This window comes from Podarcis raffonei, chromosome W (assembly GCF_027172205.1).
Source record: "Podarcis raffonei isolate rPodRaf1 chromosome W, rPodRaf1.pri, whole genome shotgun sequence".
NCBI lineage: Eukaryota > Metazoa > Chordata > Lepidosauria > Squamata > Lacertidae > Podarcis > Podarcis raffonei.
Genome location: NC_070620.1, coordinates 25,047,353 through 25,067,875, shown reverse-complemented (window position 1 = coordinate 25,067,875; position 20,523 = coordinate 25,047,353). Strand labels below are relative to the sequence as shown.

The 20,523-nt window shown below is 39.9% G+C and overlaps 1 pseudogene; it reads left to right on the top strand.

Annotated features, from left to right (window-relative positions):
* The first annotated feature begins 5,510 nt into the window (after positions 1–5,510).
* On the top strand, positions 5,511–8,827 carry LOC128406001 (cytochrome c oxidase subunit 2-like; annotated as a pseudogene).
* Positions 8,828–20,523: the final 11,696 nt, after the last annotated feature.

Genomic DNA, 20,523 nt, shown 5'->3' with positions numbered 1-20,523 from the left:
CTCACTCACCATTTCATTTTGTAGCATAGTGTCAGCTCTCCCTCACTTAATGCAAAATCTTTTTTTTATTGACAATTCAATCATGCCCGTTTGGAACAGTAGGACCACTGATTTGATCAGCCATCATTGGATTTACAATATATAAATGACAGGACTATATTGGACTCGATTCTAGAAGCAACTGCCTTTTATTGATTTACATTCCACTCACTAGGAAGAAAAATTGCAACCCAATCTAGTTGGGATAGGCCGAGATCGATGCCAGTTTTTTTTTCTTAATTACATGAAGGCTGAGATAAGGACAGCATAGGGACTTCCGGTCGAGTGCGATCCTGCCGCAAGCGGGGATTTTTCCAGGAGGGAAATCCCGTGCTTTTCGGAGGCAAAAGGGGGTGCTACAGGGCGCAGTAGCCCCCCAAACTAACCTCTGGAGGGTGTCCAGAGGGTCTGGTTCCCGGCGAAGCCGAATTGCCGATCACCCGGCCATCAGGTAACTCCATAAGGAGCGAAGAGTACGGCGGAGTGAGAAGCGGGCGAAGGGAAGCCATTAACTATCCTCCGAAAGCGTAGCCCCGAGCATGCAAGGAAAGCGACCGATTCTCAAACGCAGGAAATTCGGACCCAAAATTGGATTAAAATTGGCTGCTTAAGATCTAAGGAAGGTCTCGGAAACAAAGAAAAAATACGGAGGTCATCTGTCATCTGAAATCAGTTCAGACGCAACAACGCTTGCAGAGCTGGAGACGGTGTGTGTTACCGCTAGCGGCAATTGTTTCTTCCTCTTTTTAAACTCTTTTAAGAAGTTACTGTGCAATTAAAAAACTACTAAAGTAAAAAGAGGGAGCGGAGGATTACTATATTACAGATTTTGAAGGTTTCTCGATGTAACGGAGGGAGAAAAGAAGGGAAGATCAGAAAGACTTCTCAGTTTCACTTTTAAAAAATAAGAACTGCGCAACGGAAATGGAGAACTTCCGACTCCATTGTTACTTTTTTTAGAAACAGAGCCTTCAGCTGCGATTGAGGTACAATTTGAAAGGAAGAAAATTTGAGTGCTTTCTGGGATAGTTTTGGAGATATTATTCTAACTAAAATATTTTACCACTGCCGCTATTATTATTTGGATTTGTTGGGAGCTTCAGTTGGAAACTTTAAAACTTTTAAAACTACCCCCCCCCATCCCTGGGTTCCAGACTCCTCGTGGGACTTACTATTTTTATTCCTTCTTCTTTCTCTATTATTAAGATTTTGGCTGGTTTGAAGATAAAAATACGCGAATACTATAAAAATTGGGATTGATAAATTGTAAAAATCTGGAACTAGCAGTTATTTAAGAGGCAGGAAGTTTCTGTGGTTTTGTTGTCTCTCTGGCTTTTCTCCCCTGAGTTATTTTTTTTTTTTTGGACGTATATAAGTCTGGCAATTGTATCCCTATTTTGGCCTCTTTGTTACCTTTTGGAGCAGAATGGATTAAATTAAAGAAGATGTCACATCAACAGAAGAAAGTGAGTGAAGGGGGAACACCAGCAGACAGGAGAGGTTCTAAGCAAGAATCAGACTTTAAAGGAGAAATATTGAAAACGTTTGCAGAAATTAGAAATGACATCAAGCAAAGTGAAAAAAAATTAGAAACCAAATTAGAACAAGTGGATAAAAGGATTGGAAAAATGGACAAAAAAATAGATGAGACAGTGAATGAGCTGAAAGGTCAATTAAAAGAGGTGACTAAGAGAACACAAACTTTAGAGAAAGGGATGAAAAAGACGAAATTGGAAATGAAAGAGGTGAAAAGAAAGGAAGAGAAAATTAAAGCAGGGATGTCGGAAATTAATAAGTCACAGGAGGAGGTCTGGGATGCGATTGCCATGAATGAACTGAGGCAGGGGGGAGGTGAATTTAAGGTTGAGAGCTGTACCGGAGACACAGGGTGAAAATATTAAAGAGAAACTGATAGCAGAAATAGCACAATGGTTAGAGTTACAAACAGAAGAGGTTGCAAAAACAGTACAAAATGCATTTAGAATGAAGATAAGAACAACCAAAGCACGGAAATTTTCAGGAGATTGTTTGATTACTTTTAAGGACAGAGAAATGAGAAATTTGATACTACAAAAGAACAGAGAGAAAAGATTGAATATTGATGGAAATTATATAATCATCTTTAAAGACATCCCAATTAGATTATTGAAACGGAGAGATCCATATAAACCATTGGTGCAAATTCTTAAGAAAAATAAGATAGCATTCAAATGGGAATTCCCTGAGGGGATTTCCTTTTTTTACAAAAGTAAGAAGTACAGGCTTACGAGTCCAGAGGAAACAAGTAAATTTTTGAGAAGATATAAGGAACTGAGATCAGAAGATGAAGAAGCAAAAGGAGCAGAAGCAGGAGCAGGAGCCTCGAGAGAGACAGGATTGGAGGAAGAAGAAGAGAATAGAAGAAAGACAGAAGAGGAGGAGGAGGAGGAGGAAGAAGAAGAAGAAGAAGAAGAAAGATTATAAAAAAGCAATAAAATTTAAATTAAACAGGAGGTCATTATGGCGTTGAAATTATGGAATTGGAATATTAATGGGATGAATGATAGGGAAAAAACGGAATAAAATTGAACAATATCTAAAAAGAAAAAATTTGGACATTATCTGTCTACAAGAGACTCATGTGGCAAGAAGGCATAGAAAAATTTTGATAAATAAAAGATTAGGAAATGAATTTGTATCTTCTGACAAAGGTAAAAAGAGAGGGGTAGTCTTATATGTAAGAAACAAAATTGAATCTCAGTTAATTTTCAAAGATGAAGAAGAAAGAATTATCGCAGTCCAGATCAAATGGCAAGGGGAAAATATAGTAATTGTCGGGATCTATGCACCTAATGGAAACAAGACTGAATTTTATAAAAATTTGGAAGAAAAACTGTTTGAATACATGGACCAAAAATTTATAATAATGGGAGACATGAATGGAGTAGTTTCAATGGAAATGGATAGACTAAGAGTTACGGAGACGAGCAAGGAAGGAAAGTTACCTAAAACTTTTTTCTCGATGACGAAGAATTGCAATCTAATAGATATTTGGAGACTTAGACATCCACTTGAGAAACAGTTTACATTTTATTCCGAACCAAATCAGTCAATGTCAAGAATAGATCAAATATGGGTGTCGAACGAATTAACCCCAAGAATTCTACAAATTGAAATTCAACCAAGAGTAATTTCTGATCACAGTCCAATAAAATTTGAAATAAAAAGCTTTGAAGAAAGAACCTTTAGATGGAGAATTAATGACTACCTTCTAGATGAAAAAATTATAGAAAAAGCTCAAAAGAAGCTGTCAGAATATTTTGTGGACAACTGCAATAAAGGTACGAAGATGAGCACAGTATTGGACGCAAGCAAGGCGGTGATGAGGGGTTTTTTCATCCAGCAGAATTCAATTACAAACAAAAATAGAGAAAAAGGAAAGAAAGAAATTCTAAAACAAATAATGGACAATGAGCAAAAACTAATTAAAAAACCTAATAATGCAAAAATAAAACAGAATATCAAAGCTCTACAAACACAATTTGCAATGATAATAAATAAAGAAGTGGAATGGAATATAAAAAAGTTAAGACAAAACAATTTTGAATTTGCTGATAAATCAGGCAAATGGCTTGCGTGGCAAATCAAAAAAAGAAAGGAACAGAATACAATTAACAAAATCATCGTGGAAGAGGAAGAGATAGATAATCCGAAAGGAATCAGAAAAGGATTCTTGGACTTTTATAGACATTTATATAAAAGTAGAGAAAAGAACAATATGAGGAGAATTGAAAGATTTTTAAAAGAAAAAAAGGTGCAAAAGATCCTGACAGATAAGAAAGACAGACTGAATGCCCCAATAGAAATTGAGGAGATAAAAGAGGTTATAAAAGAATTGAAAAAAGGAAAGGCTCCAGGACCGGATAGATTTACGTCAAGCTATTATAAAGAACTGAGATACACCCTGACTGTACCACTGAAAGAAGTAATGAACAATATTTTAAAAGAAAGAGATATTCCGGATACGTGGAAAGAAGCTTTTATTACATTTATCCCAAAACAAGACTCTGATTTAACACAAGTTAAAAGTTATAGGCCGATCTCATTGCTGAATACAGATTACAAAATTTTTGCAAATATTTTAGCAAAAAGAATGAAAAAGATACTACAAGAAATTATACATAAAGATCAAGCGGGTTTCCTTCCAGGCAGACAGATGAAGGATAACATAAGAAATATAATTAATATTTTGGAATATCTGACTGCCAGGAATGAGAAACAAGCTATACTAATGTTTGTGGATGCAGAAAAGGCCTTTGACAATATATCCTGGGAATTTATGTTTAAAAACTTAGAATATATGGATATTGGGAAAGAATTTTACAATGGAATAAAAGCAATTTATTCAGAACAGAAAGCAAAGTTAATTGTAAACAATGTGACTACGGAAGAAGTAAGAATATCTAAGGGTACAAGACAGGGGTGTCCTCTCTCGCCATTGTTATTTATACTGGTGCTGGAGGTGTTTTTAAGTTCACTAAGACAAAACGATTCAATAAAAGGGGTGACAGTAGGTCAGAATGAATATTATGGGTTAGAATTTCATCGATAAAGATGAGTGTTCTTCCAAAGATGTTATTTTTATTTCAATCTATTCCAATAATCAAGGGGACAGCAATTTTCAAAGAGTGGCAAAGAGTAATTTCAAGGTATATCTGGCAGGGTAAGAAGCCAAGAATCCAATTTAAGTTATGAACAGATGCGAAGGAAAGAGGAGGCTTCGCTCTGCCAGACTTGAAATTATATTATGAAGCATCATGTCTCTGTTGGTTGAAAGAATGGATAAAATCAGAAAATACAGAGATGTTAGATATAGAATGTCAGGGAAGTGCAAACGGCTGGAGAGCCAAGGGGGGAGACAAGCAGTTATAGAGAGCCGAAAGAGCTTATTAGTAGCCTTTCATCTGACTCGGAGGAAGAAACAGGGAGGGGGGATTCAGAGCCCGGAAATAGCTATTCACAGAACAGAGGAAGTAAGAGGCGTGCCTTTCGGCGATGGTCCTGTTGGGGGAGGAGGAGCAAAAAAACGCCATTCGAGGCATCTGAATGAGACAGGCAAGGATGTGCCTTTGAGGCGCTTGTAACCGTTTGAACTTTGTAAATAAAGCTTCAAGACAGAAACTGGCTGTGTGCCTGGAGTTTTATCTCGGCTAGTTTTGGCAGCACCAACCCCTCACACAGAAAGATTTGACAACAGATTTGGATGGCACGCATATTTATGGTGTGAAAAGAAGAAAATCCATAAAGGCTTTGAGAACCACATTTTCCGGAGATCTTTAATAGAAATATGGGATAGGTATAAAAACCTATTAGAACCAAGAGTTCCACACTGGTTATCTCCGTTAGAGGTTATAAGTGTAAAGAAAATCAATATGAGAGGGAGTTGGATCACATATGGAGAGTTGATAGTTAAAGAAGGTGGGAAATGGAAAATGAAACCCTATGAACAAGTAAAAAAGTATGTATATGACTGGTTGCATTATTTCCAGGTTAATGAAATGTTTAAAAAGGATTTTAAAGAAAATGGATATGCAGAAAAAGACTCAAAATTTCAAACAGAAATAATAAATAATTATAAAATTTTATCAAAAATGTATAAAATGCTGTTGGAATGGTATACAAAGGACGAGGAAGTTAAATCGGTTATGATACATTGGGCCAAAGATTTTGGTTACAATATACAATTTGATGATTGGGTAAAAGTGTGGAAGGAAAATATAAAACCACTGGGCCGGTAAGATACAATCTAAATCAAATCCCTTATGAATACACAGTGGAAGTGAGGAACAGGTTTAAGGATTTAGATTTCGTGGACAGAGTGCCTGAAGAACTATGGATGGAGGCTCATAACATTATACAGGAGACAGCAACTAAAACCATCCCAAAGAAAAGGAAATGCAAGAAAGCAAAGTGGCTGTCCAATGAGGCCCTACAAATAGCGGGGGAGAGAAGACAAGCAAAATGCAAGGGAGATAGTGACAGATACAGGAAATTGAATGCAGATTTCCAAAGAATAGCAAGGAGAGACAAGAAGGCCTTCTTAAACGAGCAATGCAAAGAAATAGAGGAAAACAACAGAATGGGAAGAACCAGAGATCTGTTCAAGAAAATTGGAGATATGAAAGGAACATTTCGTACAAAGATCACCATAATAAAAGACAAAAGTGGTAAGGACCTAGCAGAAGCATTAGACATCAAGAAGAGGTGGCAAGAATACACAGAGGAATTATACCAGAAAGATATGGATGGCTCATATACCCCAGGTAGTGTGGTTGCTGACCTTGAGCCAGACATCCTGGAGCGTGAAGTCAAATGGGCCTTAGAAAGCACTGCTAATAACAAGGCCAGTGGAAGTGATGGTATTCCAGCTGAACTATTTAAAATTTTAAATGATGATGCTGTTAAGGTGCTACACTCAATATGCCAGCAAGTTTGGAAAACTCAGCAGTGGCCAGAGGATTGGAGAAGATCAGTCTACATCCCAATCCCAAAGAAGGGCAGTGCCAAAGAATGCTCCAATTACCATACAATTGCACTCATTTCACACGCTAGCAAGGTTATGCTTAAAATTCTACAAGGAAGGCTCAAGTAGTATGTGGACCGAGAACTCCCAGAAGTGCAAGGTGGATTTTCAAGGGGCAGAGGAACCAGAGACCAAATTGCAAACATGCGCTGGATTATGGAGAAAGCTAGAGAGTTTCAGAAAGACATCTACTTCTGCTTCATTGACTATGCAAAAGCCTTTGACTGTGTCGACCACAGCAAACTATGGCAAGTTCTTAAAGAAATGGGAGTGCCTGATCACCTCATCTGTCTCCTGAGAAATCTCTATGTGGGACAAGAAGCTACAGTTAGAACTGGATATGGAACAACTGATTGGTTCAAAATTGGAAAAGGAGTACGGCAAGGCTGTATATTGTCTCCCTGCTTATTTAACTTATATGCAGAATTCATCATGCGAAAGGCTGGGCTGGATGAATCCCAAGCCGTAATTAAGATCGCCAACTCTTCATTAGATATTGTTCTTCGTAATACCTACTATGTAGTTGCTCATTTCCATTATGTCCTATCAATGGGAGCTGTATTCACAATTATGGGTGGAGTTGTCCGATTCCCGCTCTTTACAGGTTATACTTTGCATTCCTCATGAACAAAAATTCAATTTGGCGTAATATTCACATTCTTTCCACAACACTTCCTCGGATTAGCGGGCATGCCCCGACGTTACTCTGATTACCCAGACGCATATACCCTTTGAAACACTATCTCATTAATTGGCTCCTTAATCTCACTAACAGCTGTAATTATAATAATATTTATCATTTGAGAAGCTCTAGCAGCTAAACGTGAAGTACTAACCCTCAAATTAACAGATATAAACTTGGAATGACTTCATGGCTGCCCGCCCCCATACCACACCTATGAAGAGTCTGTTACGATATGGATGCAATGCAGCTGCAAACTGCTAGCTTGAAAACATCACATGATGGAATGTTGGGACTCTTCCGTGGGAAACAGAGCGACAGTCAATTCACAGGGCAATGCACCGGAATTAGCTCAGAGTGTAATATGAGCTCTTCCTCTTGCTCTTGTACAGGAAGTACAGGAAGTCATTGTCACTTGACTGCTGGAGTTTGAAGAGAGCAGTCATGTTTTCTGTAATGCTGCAAAGACAGAAATAAAAGCATGTAAATACGTTTCTGTCTATCTCCTTTTCGCTGCCGGGGGAGCAAGAGGGAGGGGGTGTGTTCTTCCCACGTTTGGGAAGAATCGCCTATCGAGACCTAGCCTGGATCTTGCTGGGAAATGCAGCCAGGGAGGTCAACAGGAGACCAAGCCGGGTGCCTGGGAGAGTTGCCAGTTTCTCCTGATAAAGGCTTGATTTCCGACAGAGTCAACCTATGTACCTCAAGGGAGGGGGGACTTGAACCACCTCTAACTGGTTTCAAGCCAGTCACATATCCTCTTATGTTTCTCCCCTTATGAGGTCCTAGTAAACTAATTACATAGCCCTGTCAGCACTAAATTATAGGTTAATCAAGCCTATGAACCTTAGTGGCACACCCAGCACAACTAGGCTTCCAAAATGCAGCCTCCCCCATTATAGAAGAACTTCTTCATTTCCATGATCATGCATTAATAATTTTTTTTTAATCAGTGCCTTATATTATCAACAAAACTCTCACACACTAACACCATAGATGCCCAAGAAGTAGAAATAGTCAACTATCCTCCCCGCAATTATTTTAATCCTAATTGCACTCCCCTCCCTCCAAATCCTTTAATAGATGAAATTAACAACCCCCATTTAACTATTAAAGCCATTGGCCACCAGTGATACTGAAGCTACGAATATACAGACTACAAAAATCTGCTATTCGACTCTTACATAATCCCAACATGCAACCTACACCCAGGAAATTTCCGCCTACTAGAAGTCAACCATCGAGTTGTAGTTCCAATAGAGTCCCCCATCCGAGTTTTAATCTCAGCAGAAGATGTCCTGCACTCATGGGCAGTTCCAGCACTCTGCATTAAAACAGATGCAGTTCCAGGTTGGTTAAATCAAACAACCTTAATTACATCCCACCCGGGCCTGTTTTATGGTCAATGTTCAGAGATCTGTGGATCAAATCACAGCTTCATACCTATCGTAGTAGAATCCACACCCCTCAAATACCGGTACTTCGAAGCATGATCTAGAATAATAATTTCCTCATCACTAAGAAGCTAACTTACAGCACTAGCCTTTTAAGCTAGGGAGGGAAATCTGTTTCCCTTAGTGATATGCCTCAACTTAATCCAGCCCCTTGATTCCTAATTTTTATACTAGCCTGAATGACTCTTATTGCCTTATTCACAAAAATCTTAAGTAATAATTCCCACCTCTCAACTCCACAGTACAGTAAACAACCCTACAACCACCACTGAACCTGACCATGACCTTAAGTTTTTTTGAGCAATTTAGTATTCCCAGCTGTGCTGCCAAATCAGCAGTTCTTTCTAAGAATATCAGGACAAAAGGAATGAGGAGGTGGAAGGGGAACCAAGACAGTTTTATTAACAAATAAACATACAAAGCACAACACAAAACATACCCAACAGGGCCCACCCAAACTCCCCTTCAGCTGCCCGGAGCCCCAGGTAGAGCCGCAGGAGAAAGACCCCAACCGTCAGTCTCTCAGCATCAGGTCCTTTGATCTGGGAAGAAGCTCACCGGGCCCCTCCCACCTATGGCTTTTATAGCCTGCCTTGATGTAATCAAGTGCACCTGGCATTACTCATGATTAATACAGAGCGGCTGAGTGTCTCCTACTACCTGCTGCCGGCATCCAGCCAGCACCTGCAACGCAGAAGAACACAATAAACTCCTGACAGGTGAGAATCCAGCAGACCTCAAACTTGGGATGTTAAAGGGAAAGGGACATGCCACCTAACTCCTTGAAATACAATTGTCTTCCGCATTTCCACTACACCAGCACCCTAGGAATCCCACTAGTTATTCCACCTCTGTTGCTTCCCTTAACCATTTGATTCACAACCAACAGTCTTATCCAAAACCGATATTCAGCTATTCAATCCTCACTTGTTATTAATGCTACAAAACAAATAATATTACCAATTAGTACTGCAGAACATAAGTAGGCAAGTACTTTTATAACACAAATACTTATACTTATATTATTCAATACCCTAGGCCTATTACCCTATACTTTTACCCCAACCACCCAACTCTCGATAAATATAGCCCTTGCTATTCCAGCTTGACTAATAACAGTCCTAACCGGCCTACGAAATCAACCTACTGCCTCACTAGGCCACCTCCTCCCAGAGGGCACACCTACAGTACTCTATTAATTCCCATACTTGTGATCGAAACAGTTAGCCTACTTATCCGCCCAATTGCAGTAGGTGTACTATTAACAGCCAACTTAACAGCTGGACATTTATTAATTCAACTTACCTCAACAGCAGTCCTCACTCTTATAGACACTATAACTATAACTGCATCGCGGCTCATGTTGTTGCTCGTGCTGCTGCCGCCGCCGCCGACACGCGAAAACACCGTCCTCACGAACAGCTGACTCCTGTATTCACCGCTATCTCCTCCGCCCTAGACATCCCCGACTCCTGGAGAGAAGCTATAATAGTTCCGATCTTCAAAGGCGGCCAGCCAAACATCCCTAGGAACTATCGCCCCATCAGTTTATTATCTATTCCGGGGAAAATATTTGCCGCTGTATTACTGGAAGAACTTCTTTCATGGGTCCAGGAGAGGAACATTCTACCGCTAGAACAGATTGGCTTCCGAAAGTCAGCATCAACCATGGACCACTGTCTAACTCTTTATCACCTTGCTAGTAAATACACTGCACCAAGGCAAGGCCACCTATTTGCCGCTTTCATGGACCTGGAGGCCGCCTTTGATTCCATTCCTAGGCAGAGATTATGGTCCAAACTTGCCCATCTGGGAATTGATCTGCACCTCCTCTCCCTAATTATTTCCCTTTATTCAAACACCACAGCTTGCGTCCGAAGTGGTCCCAACGGCTCCCTTACCACTCCATTCCCAACGGCCAAGGGCGTCCGACAAGGTTGTCTCTTGGCCCCTCTACTGTTTAATCTTTATCTTCATGATGCAATTCCCCCTTTGAAGCTAGCAACTAAGTATCCTCCTCACTTAGCAGGCCACCCCGTTGCTTCCCTTTTCTATGCAGATGATGCCGTCATCTTATCCAGAACAGCTGCGGACCTAGCAAATGCAGTTAATGCATTTATCGCCTATTGTAAGGCGGAAGCTCTTAATATTAATTATAAAAAATCGAAAGTCCTTCACTTCACTCGTTCCCGCAAACTCAAGCTGGAGCCGCTTAAGATCACAGGTGGCTACTTAGAAAAGGTAAAAGCCTTTAAATATCTAGGCTTAATATTCACTTATAATCTCTCCTGGACCACCCATCTACAATCTGCCTTTTTCGCCGCAACCACGACCTCCAATGCCATTGTCCGATTTTACCACCAGAAGGGCGGCAAACACCTTCCAGCAGCAATTCAAATATTTAATGCCAAAGTTGTTCCTAAATTATTATATGGCTGTGAAGTATGGACTTCAGCAATATCAGGTAACTTGGATCGCCCACTTCATATGTTTCTGAGATCTCTTTCCGGTGTCCCGAGATGCGTCTCAGGTGCAGCCCTACGACTTGAGTTCGCCCAGCCCTCAATTGTAAAACGAGCATGGTGTCGAGCCATTTCCTATAGCTCCCACCTACTAGCATCGGATGCTCGAATTAGAGGTGGTTTTTCCAATCTGATCCTAAGAGATATTCATAATTCCCCTTGGAAAACTACAATTAACCTCAAACTCTGCTCTCTTTTCAATCTGAATTGCAAAACTGTTCTTAAATTAGAGTGTATCAGTCCGGCGGCCCTACCTTCAATTAAAAAGAAGCTACAGCAACTTGACTTCTCTAACACAGCTGCCGATGCAAGAGGGCCGTGTTCAGGCCTAGCCCTAGCTATTCCCCCCCCTGAAGGAATCCCTTTATACTGCTTCACAATTTCTTCGGAGGCTAAGCGAAGGGCCTTTACCTGTGCCCGTATCAACTGTTTTCCTACAGCAGTTCTGTCGGGTCGTTATTCCAGAGTCCCCATTGCAAACAGAACATGCACCTGTAATGACACGGCTCTGGAGACTATGGAACATGTAATGCTCTTCTGTCCCAACTGGACAGATGAAAGATCTCGGTTTTTAACTCCTCTCATGAACAAGCTTCATCTCCCAATCCAGCCCTGGACAGTGTCCCTTTTCTTGCAGGATTCTGATTGTTGGATCACCGAGATGACAGCTAACTTCCTGCTCAGTGTGATGAAGAGGAAAGCGGCACTAACTTCTTTTTTAACACCACAGCTGCAGTCGATACGCTGCACAATCGAACGAAGTTCCAAGTATCTTTATTGTACAAGGACAATGGAGCTAGGACAAATCTGAGGAGCTGAAGGACCCCTTTAACAATCCTCCTCCAGCCTCAGCAGTTTTTTGTCTTTTTGTTTTTGTACTATCGGTCACTCGATGTTTTAAATCCCCTGTTGCTTCTGTTATCTCTTTTTTTCTTTCTTTTTTTTCTTCCCCCCCCCCTTTAAGTATTTGCCCAGGACGATATCTACCTTTACCTCCCCACCCCCATTTTATGTTGTTATTTCTATGTATATCATGCTATGGCCACACGGCTAATGCAATAAAATCTATTGATTGATTATAACTGCACCAATAGCCCTTATTACATTTATTTTACTAACCTGCTTGGAAATAGCTGTTGCTTTAATTCAAGCATACGTATTTGTGCTACTTTTAACTTTATATTTACAAGAAAATATTTAATGACCCACCAAGCACACCCTTTTCACATGGTAGACCCCAGCCCATGACCACTAACAGGAGCCTTTGTAGCACTATTACTAACATCTGGCCTAGCACCATGATTTCACTTTAATAACACCAACCTTATATACCTAGGCCTAATTATTTTACTTCTAACAATACAACAATGATGACGAGACATTATCCGCGAGGGAACATATCAAGGGCACCACACAACACATGTACAAAAAGGCCTATGATATGGTACAATCCTATTTATTACCTCAGAAGTACTATTTTTTACAGGCTTCTTCTGAGCCTTCTACCACTCAAGCCTAGCTCCAACCCCCGAACTTGGGAGTCAGTGACCACCAACCGGAATTTAACCTCTAAATGCCTTTGAAGTCCCACTACTAAACACTGCATATTATAAATATTCTATGCCTTCACGTCTTCACAAAAACCCCCACCGTCCCTTTGCAGCTTTCTCAAGATGCGCAGCTATACAGAGGTCTCCCCGCTGAGTTCAGTGCGAGGGAATGGGTTTGGAATTGCAGTTAACGCACATTTTTCAATGCATGCTTTCCCACCTTTGCAGTTTTGTCTTGCTAAAGTCTCTCCCCCGCCCCAACTTGCCAACCCTTTTTCTGCTCTTAGGCTGGATGGGGTCTCAACAAGTTAATTCACAGGCTCCCACGATCCTCACCAGGCTTACTTTGGTGTAAGGGCTCTTTACTATCCGGGAGCAAGGAAGGGAGGGGGATCACAACAACAAAAAATGATCCTATTGCGATTGATATTTTTTTTAGAATAATATTTATTAGTTTTCAATAAACATAACAAACAAAAAAGAATATACAACAACACAACAACAACAACAACAACAACAACAACAACATAACAACAACAACAACAGTATAGAAATAAAAAAGAAAAAAGAATAACAGACTTGACCTACCTAAACAGGGGGGGGGGAATCAATTAATTAATTAAAATCCATTTTCATAAACATTTTAGTTGACTTCCTCTAATCTCCTCCTGAATTTCCTCTTAAATTGAATGTAGCAGTTTCCAATATCATTATTTCATAAAACAATATTACAGTTATATTCCACTTTCTTTACCTTTCTTATAGTACATTTTCTTAATTATACATATAAATCTAATTTTGTCCTAGGCCTAATTGGTTCTTTCAAGTGGTTACATATCTTTAATGCTAGAATATTTATTCAAATAGTCTTTAAATTTCTTCCAATCTTTTTGGTGATCCTCTTTTTTCTGGTCACGGATTCTCCCGGTGAGGTCCGCTAGCTCCATGTATTCCATCATCTTCATCTGCCATTCTTCTACCGTTGGTAATTCTTGTGTTTTCCATTTATTGGCTAGTAAAATCCTAGCAGCTGTTGTGGCATACAAAAATACCTTCACATCTTTTTTGGGCAGTTCATTACCAACTATCCCAAGGAGAAAGGACTCTGGTTTCTTAATAAATGTACATTTCATCATTTTTTTAAATTCATTATAATTTTTTCCCCAGAAGTCCTTTACCTTGGGTCAAGTCCACCACATATGATAGAAGGTACCTTCTTTTTCTTTACATTTCCAACATACATTGTCACAGTTATGGTACATCTTTGCCAATTTAACAGAGGTTAGGTACTATCTATACATCATTTTCATAATATTTTCCTTTAGCATAGTACATGTGGTAAACTTAGCCCCTTTCTTCCAAAGTCTCTCCCAATCCTCCATCATCATGTGATGTCCCACATCTTGTGCCCAATCAATCATAACTGACTTTACTTGTTCATCTTTCGTGTGCCACTCCAGTAGTAAGCTATACATCCTAGACATATTCTTAACATTAGTAACTAACAACTCCGTTTCCAATTTGGTTTTTTCTGTTGCAAAACCTTTTTTCTTGTCAATCTTAAATAGCTCATTAATTTGATAATATTGAAGCCAAATTATTTTATCTTTAACTAATTCAAATGGTTTTAATTTAAATCTCTCAGCATCCTCTATCAATAAATCAGAGTATCTCAACCACTTATTCTCCATATTTTACTTTTTTTGTGCCTGGGCTTCCATCGGTGAAATCCATTTGGGTGTTTTTCTTACCAGGAGATCCTGATATCTAGTCCAAACATTATAAAGCGCCTTCCTGATTATATGATTCTTAAAACCACTATGGGCCTTTACCTTATCATACCAAAGATATGCATGCCAGCCAAACCTATTATCCAGACCCTCCAAGTCCAAAATATCCTCATTTTCTAATTTAATCCAGTCTTTAATCCAGCAGAAGGCCGCTGCTTCAAAATATATCTTCAAATCAGGTAGGGAAAAACCTCCTCTTTCTTTTATGTCCATAAGCAATTTATACTTAATTCTCGGTTTTCCCCCCTGCCAAATAAATTTAGACAGGGTCTTCTGCCATTCTTTAATGATAGGTAAAGTTTGAAACAAAACCAACATTTTCGGCAATACATTCATCTTCACCACCGATATTTGACACATAAGTGAGAATTTTAAATTAGACCATATCTCCAAATCTCTTTTTACTTCATTCCATACTTTCTCATAGTTATCTTCATATAAATTCAGATTTTTCGCTGTTAAATTCACCCCCAAATATTTAACCTTCTTCGTAAATGCCAGGCCTGTTTTTTCAGTAATGGTATTCCTTTCATCTTTATCTAAATTCTTTTGTATTACTTTAGTTTTGCTCTTATTCAATTTAAAACCTGCCAGCTGCCCGTACTCCTGTATCATCTCCAGTGCTTTCAATACACTGGACTCTGGATCCTGCAGAGTTAACACTAAATCGTCAGCAAAGGCTTTTAATTTATACTGTTTTGATCCTACCACAATGCCCTTTACTTTCTCTTCTTTCCTCAATATATTCAGCAATACCTCCAGGACCAAAATAAATAGTAGAGGGGAAAGTGGGCATCCCTGCCTGCTTCACTTTCTCAATTTTAATTTCCTCCGATACCACATTGTTAACAATAATTTTAGCTTTTTGTTCAAAATAAATTGCCTTAATACTATTTAGAAATTGTTGGCCAACTTCAATACTTTCCAAATTTTCCCCCATAAAAAGCCAAGAAATATTATCAAAGGCTTTCTCCGCATCAATAAACATTAATAAAGCTTTAGTATTTATTTTAGCCTCTAATCTTTCCAGAATATCCACTATATTTCTGATATTGTCTTTCATATGTCTTCCAGGCAAAAAACCTGCCTGGTCTTTATGTATATATTCTGTTAAGACTTTTTTCAATCTATTAGCCAAAATATTTGCAAATATTTTATAATCCACATTAAGTAATGAAATTGGCCTATAACTCTTTACATCCAAACTATCTTGTTCAGATTTTGGTATCAAAGTTATATATGCATCTCTCCAGGTTTCAGGAGCCCTCTCCCCTCTCAATATCTTATTACATACCTCTGCCAATGGTTGAATTAACCAATCTTTGAAGGTTTTATAATACTTGGCAGATAGTCCATCCGGTCCCGGGGCTTTGCCCAATTGCATTTGATTTATTGCTGTTGCTACCTCCTGTCTTGTAATCATGTCATTGAGTAGTAATCTTTTATCTCCGGGAATTTTCTGCATTTCATTTAATCTAAGAAATTGCTCAATTTTGTCTTTATCTTCTTTACCTTTTTTATACAGTTGTTTGAAATATTTCTGAAAACATTTTCTAATATCCCCAGGGTTTTCCACAGATTTCCCCTCTGTTACAATATTTGTGATCATATTTTGTTTCTGCCTTTTTTTTAATTGCCAAGCCAGCAGTTTCCCACATTTATTTGCAGATTCAAAATTTCTCTGTTTCATTAATTTTATTTTCCATTCTATTTCTTGATTTATAATTTGAGAAAATTGAGTCTGCAAAGCTTTAATTTCATTTTGTATCTGTTGGCTTTTAGGCTTTGATCTTAATTCCTTTTCTTTCTCATTTATTTGGGAAAGATTTTTTTCCTTTTTTCCTTTTTGAAATTTTTTCCTTATAGCATTCTGTTGTATGAGGAAACCTCTCATAACAGCTTTGCTAGCATCACAAATGACTCTTGCTTCTACCTCTGTATTTATATTTAATTCAAAATAATCCTTTAGAGTCTTTTGGGCCTTTCCCACCACCAAGTCATTCCTCAACAACCCATCATTCATCCTCCATCTGAAAGAACCCTGCAGATACAGTTTCATTTCCAATAACACTGCATTATGATCGGAGCATGTCCTAGGACATATTTAAATTTTGGATACCCTTGGAGCTATATCTCTAGTAGCCCATAAATAATCAATTAGTGAAAATGTTTGGGAAAAATTTGAGGAAAATGTATAATCTTTTTCAATCGGATTTCTTAGTCTCCATATGTCCAAGTCATATTTGTCCACCATCTCAAAAAACAATTTTGGGAGTCTGCTTGCATTTTGTACTTTTTGTTCTTGTGTTTTATCCATTAATGTGGAGACTACTCCATTCAAATCTCCCATCAATATTATTTTATAATCCAAATATTTGTTAAGCTTCAAGTCCAAATTTCTTAAAAAGTCCACTTTCCCATCATTTGGTGCATAAATTCCCAATAAAAGGTATTTGTCGCCTTGTGCTGTAATTTCAACCGCAATGTATCTTACCTCCTCATCCTTAAACATAAACTTGGGGTTCCATTTTTCTTTAATGTAGAACACCACTCCTCTTTTTTTTACCTTATCTGATGAAATAAAGTCCTGTCCGAGTTTTTTATTCTGTAAATTTTTTCTATGTAATCTAGTAACATGAGTTTCTTGTAAGCATATTATATCCAAATTGTTTCTTGCCAAAATATGAAAAATTCGACCTCTCTTTCTTGAAGAGTTAAGGCCATTAACATTCCAGGAAAAAATTCTTAAAGACATATTGATTTTTTTAAGGTCCTTTAGCCTCTGCACCCAAAGGGAGAGAACTTTCCAAACCAAGCTCTTTTGTGTTTTTCTCCAAAAAGCTCTCTTTCTCTCCTACAGTTCTGATCCTCTGCTTCCTCCCTTGAAATTTGAAGGCGAGTCCCTCTGGAAATTCCCACCTGAAGAAGATATTTTTCTTCCTTAGAGTAGCTGCCAAATCCGAATAGTTGCTCCTCAAAGAGAAAAAGTATTTTGGGATTTCTTTAAACAAAATGACGACCCTGCCCTCTATCTTTAAGCTTTTTTTATAATGATGTCCCAATATCGTGTCTCTTTGTTCCTTTGTTTTGAAAATCACCATGCAGTCATGTGTAATTTTAGAATCCTTTTTAGGACCAAATCTGTATGCTTTATCAATCCACAAATTTAGTTCTTTTGAAATCCCCCAATAAGTTGAAAATTCCTCAATGAGCCAAGCCTTCAAATTATCCTGTTCTTTCTGGACCACTCCCCTCAGCCTCAGATGGGCCTCCTTGTCTTTTAGCTCCAAATACGCAATCGAAGTTAGTGCCTGCTGCTGAACAGACTCTAATTCCCGGATTTTTACTGTTTCCAGTTGTGTGATTCTGTCCTCATGTGAGGTGATATTGGACCTCAGTGCTTTCAAATCCTGTTTCACTTCAGAGAAATCAGTCCTCAATTCTTGGATAGTTTTCTGATTCCCTCTAACTTCTGTTCTAATTTCCTGGAGAAGGTTCATTACTGATTCTTCAAATGTTGGTGTTTTAGAATCCCTTCTAAGTTTGCTTTTTACTTTTTCAAACCTCTCTGTCTTGTCTGGTTTGTCAGCACCATCCATAGTTATGTTTTATTTTTCCAAGGTCAGCTACAGTCACAAGAGGGAGCCAGATGGCTAAACAGGCTGTTTCCCAACTACAGAAATCCCCACTCCAGAGTAAGAGTCTTTCCTGACCACAATCTTTCAGTTTGGTAAATAGGATACAAGTCTTTATTTTCTCCTTTAAACAATCCCCAAAGATTAAATCCAGGTCCTTAGTTTAATTGCAGAGGGTGGAGGATACAGTTCCAGGTATTTTATGAGCTCTGGCAGCCGTGGTTACTTTGTAATTATGCAAAGTGGAAAACGAAAGTTGAAAGTTTCCGATCCCTTTGTTACTTCACAATGGAGTCTAGCCTCCCCCCACCCGGGGGATCCGCTTCCACGAAGAAGATACAATTCAGGAGAAATCCTTAATTATTCTGCAGGTAGGTTTGTTTTTTATCTTTCCCCCCTTCCCCCTGCCAGGAGGAGGGATATTGGAAAGACTTGAAAGTTTCTAAACAATAAGTCTAAAGTTACGGCTTTTGGTTATGTTAGCTGCTTTCGTTTTTACTTCAGTGAAAGAGATCGACCTCTGTTTTTTAAATCCCTTTCCTTCCCCAATCGAAGTTCCAAATTCAATCCTTTTACTCACAGTTTCCAGGAGGGATAGTCCAGATTTTTATTCTGGTTTTTTTTCCCTTAGAGGACTTGGTTGCTCACGATCGCTGGACTCAGAGCTTCATGCTTTGAAGGAAGTGAGTTGATTCCCTAGTGCCACCGTCTCCACCCCACCCGCTCTCGGCGCTCTTTTTTAGAGCTTACCGGGGGGCAGGGGAGTCATCTCCAGCACCTGCAGGAATTCCAGGTCCTCAGAATGCTCGATCTGAGTTTTGTTCGGGGCGCCACTGCGCTCTAGCAGCTCACCCCTATCTTCAAAGCGCCGGTGCCCTTCCCACGAAAGGGCTCCTGTCCACCATGATCGGGCACACCAAGCAGAAGTTCTATTGCGATTGATTTAACCGCAACAGAAAATGTTTGTTTCCTTGCCGCACAAATAAAATCTTGGAAAGTTCAGCTGGGAATGGTAAAATACGAGGTAATAAAAGCTTGATAGAGATTAAGTCTGCTTGCCTTAAGTTTGGCGGGGCTTACTCCCGAGCAAACACGTAGGGGTGCTAGATTTGCAATCCTGTTGTTATTTACTGAGTTGAATAGGATCCAGAATGCAGCAGTCTCATTGGTCCGCAGGAGCCACACAATCCAGCTCCAGGTGGAAGTGAATCCACAACCTGCTGGCCTACAGGAGAATCCCGGAATTAGCCAATCATGTGGGGCTCATTGCGTAAATAATGTATATAAAGCAGACATTTTAAAGGAACTTCCATTTCCTCGCTACTATGAGCTAAATAAAGAGCATGAAATCCACTCAGAGTATATTTCACTGGCGACGAAGGTGGGATTCCGCTGAGCTGACAGCCACACACAGCACCGCAGCACCGCCACCTGTCGCACCGCTGCCTCGCACCGTGTATCCAGGCTTCAGCTCTGGGACCCAAGGAACTCAGAATTGCAACCGACAGCAGCCTCTCGTCATTCAGCCCAGCATCAGGAGACTGGGAAGCATATGCCTCCCATTTCACCTTCCTCCTAGAAGCCAAAGGGGTCACCAATGACGCCAAGAAGAGGGCAGTATTCTTCAGCATTTGCGGGGAGGAGACGTTCGAAATTGCACGGGCTCTCCTTGCACCTGAAGACGTTGCTACTGTTCCATACAAAACAATAATGGAATGGCTGAAGGGGCACTTCTCACCGCAGCCCTTGGTGGTGGCTCGTCAAAATGCCTTCTACGCAAAGCGCCAAGGCCCTGGGGAAACCATAACTGGGTGTGTGACCTCTCTCCGCCAAGCCGCCTGGTTCTGCAACTTCTCAGAGTTGGAGAACATGCTTTGTGACCACCTTGTTGGAGGCCTGAAGGATGAGAAGCTGTAACGGCGCCTCTATGCCAAGAAGGACCTAATGTTCCAGGTCACTCTGGAGGAGGCCCTGGCAACTGAAGCTGCCAAGAGGTCGATGCAAGACGCATGGCCGAGACTGCCGTCCCAACTGAGGGTCCACCATGAAGACCTCGTGGACGACTCAGGATCCGACAGGGAGGAGGTGCACCGAGTACAGCGGCGCACTCAAGCAGCGCACAGACCACAGCTGCCTCGATGAGAAGGAGGGAACTGCGCAAGCTGCGGGGAGAGTCACAAGAGGAGGACCTACCGTTTCTGCAACGCAGAGTGCAGGCAGTGCAGAAAATCGGGACACATCGCATGGGTGTGTCGGGCTTGGCCCACCTGACGCCAGGCATCAGATGAC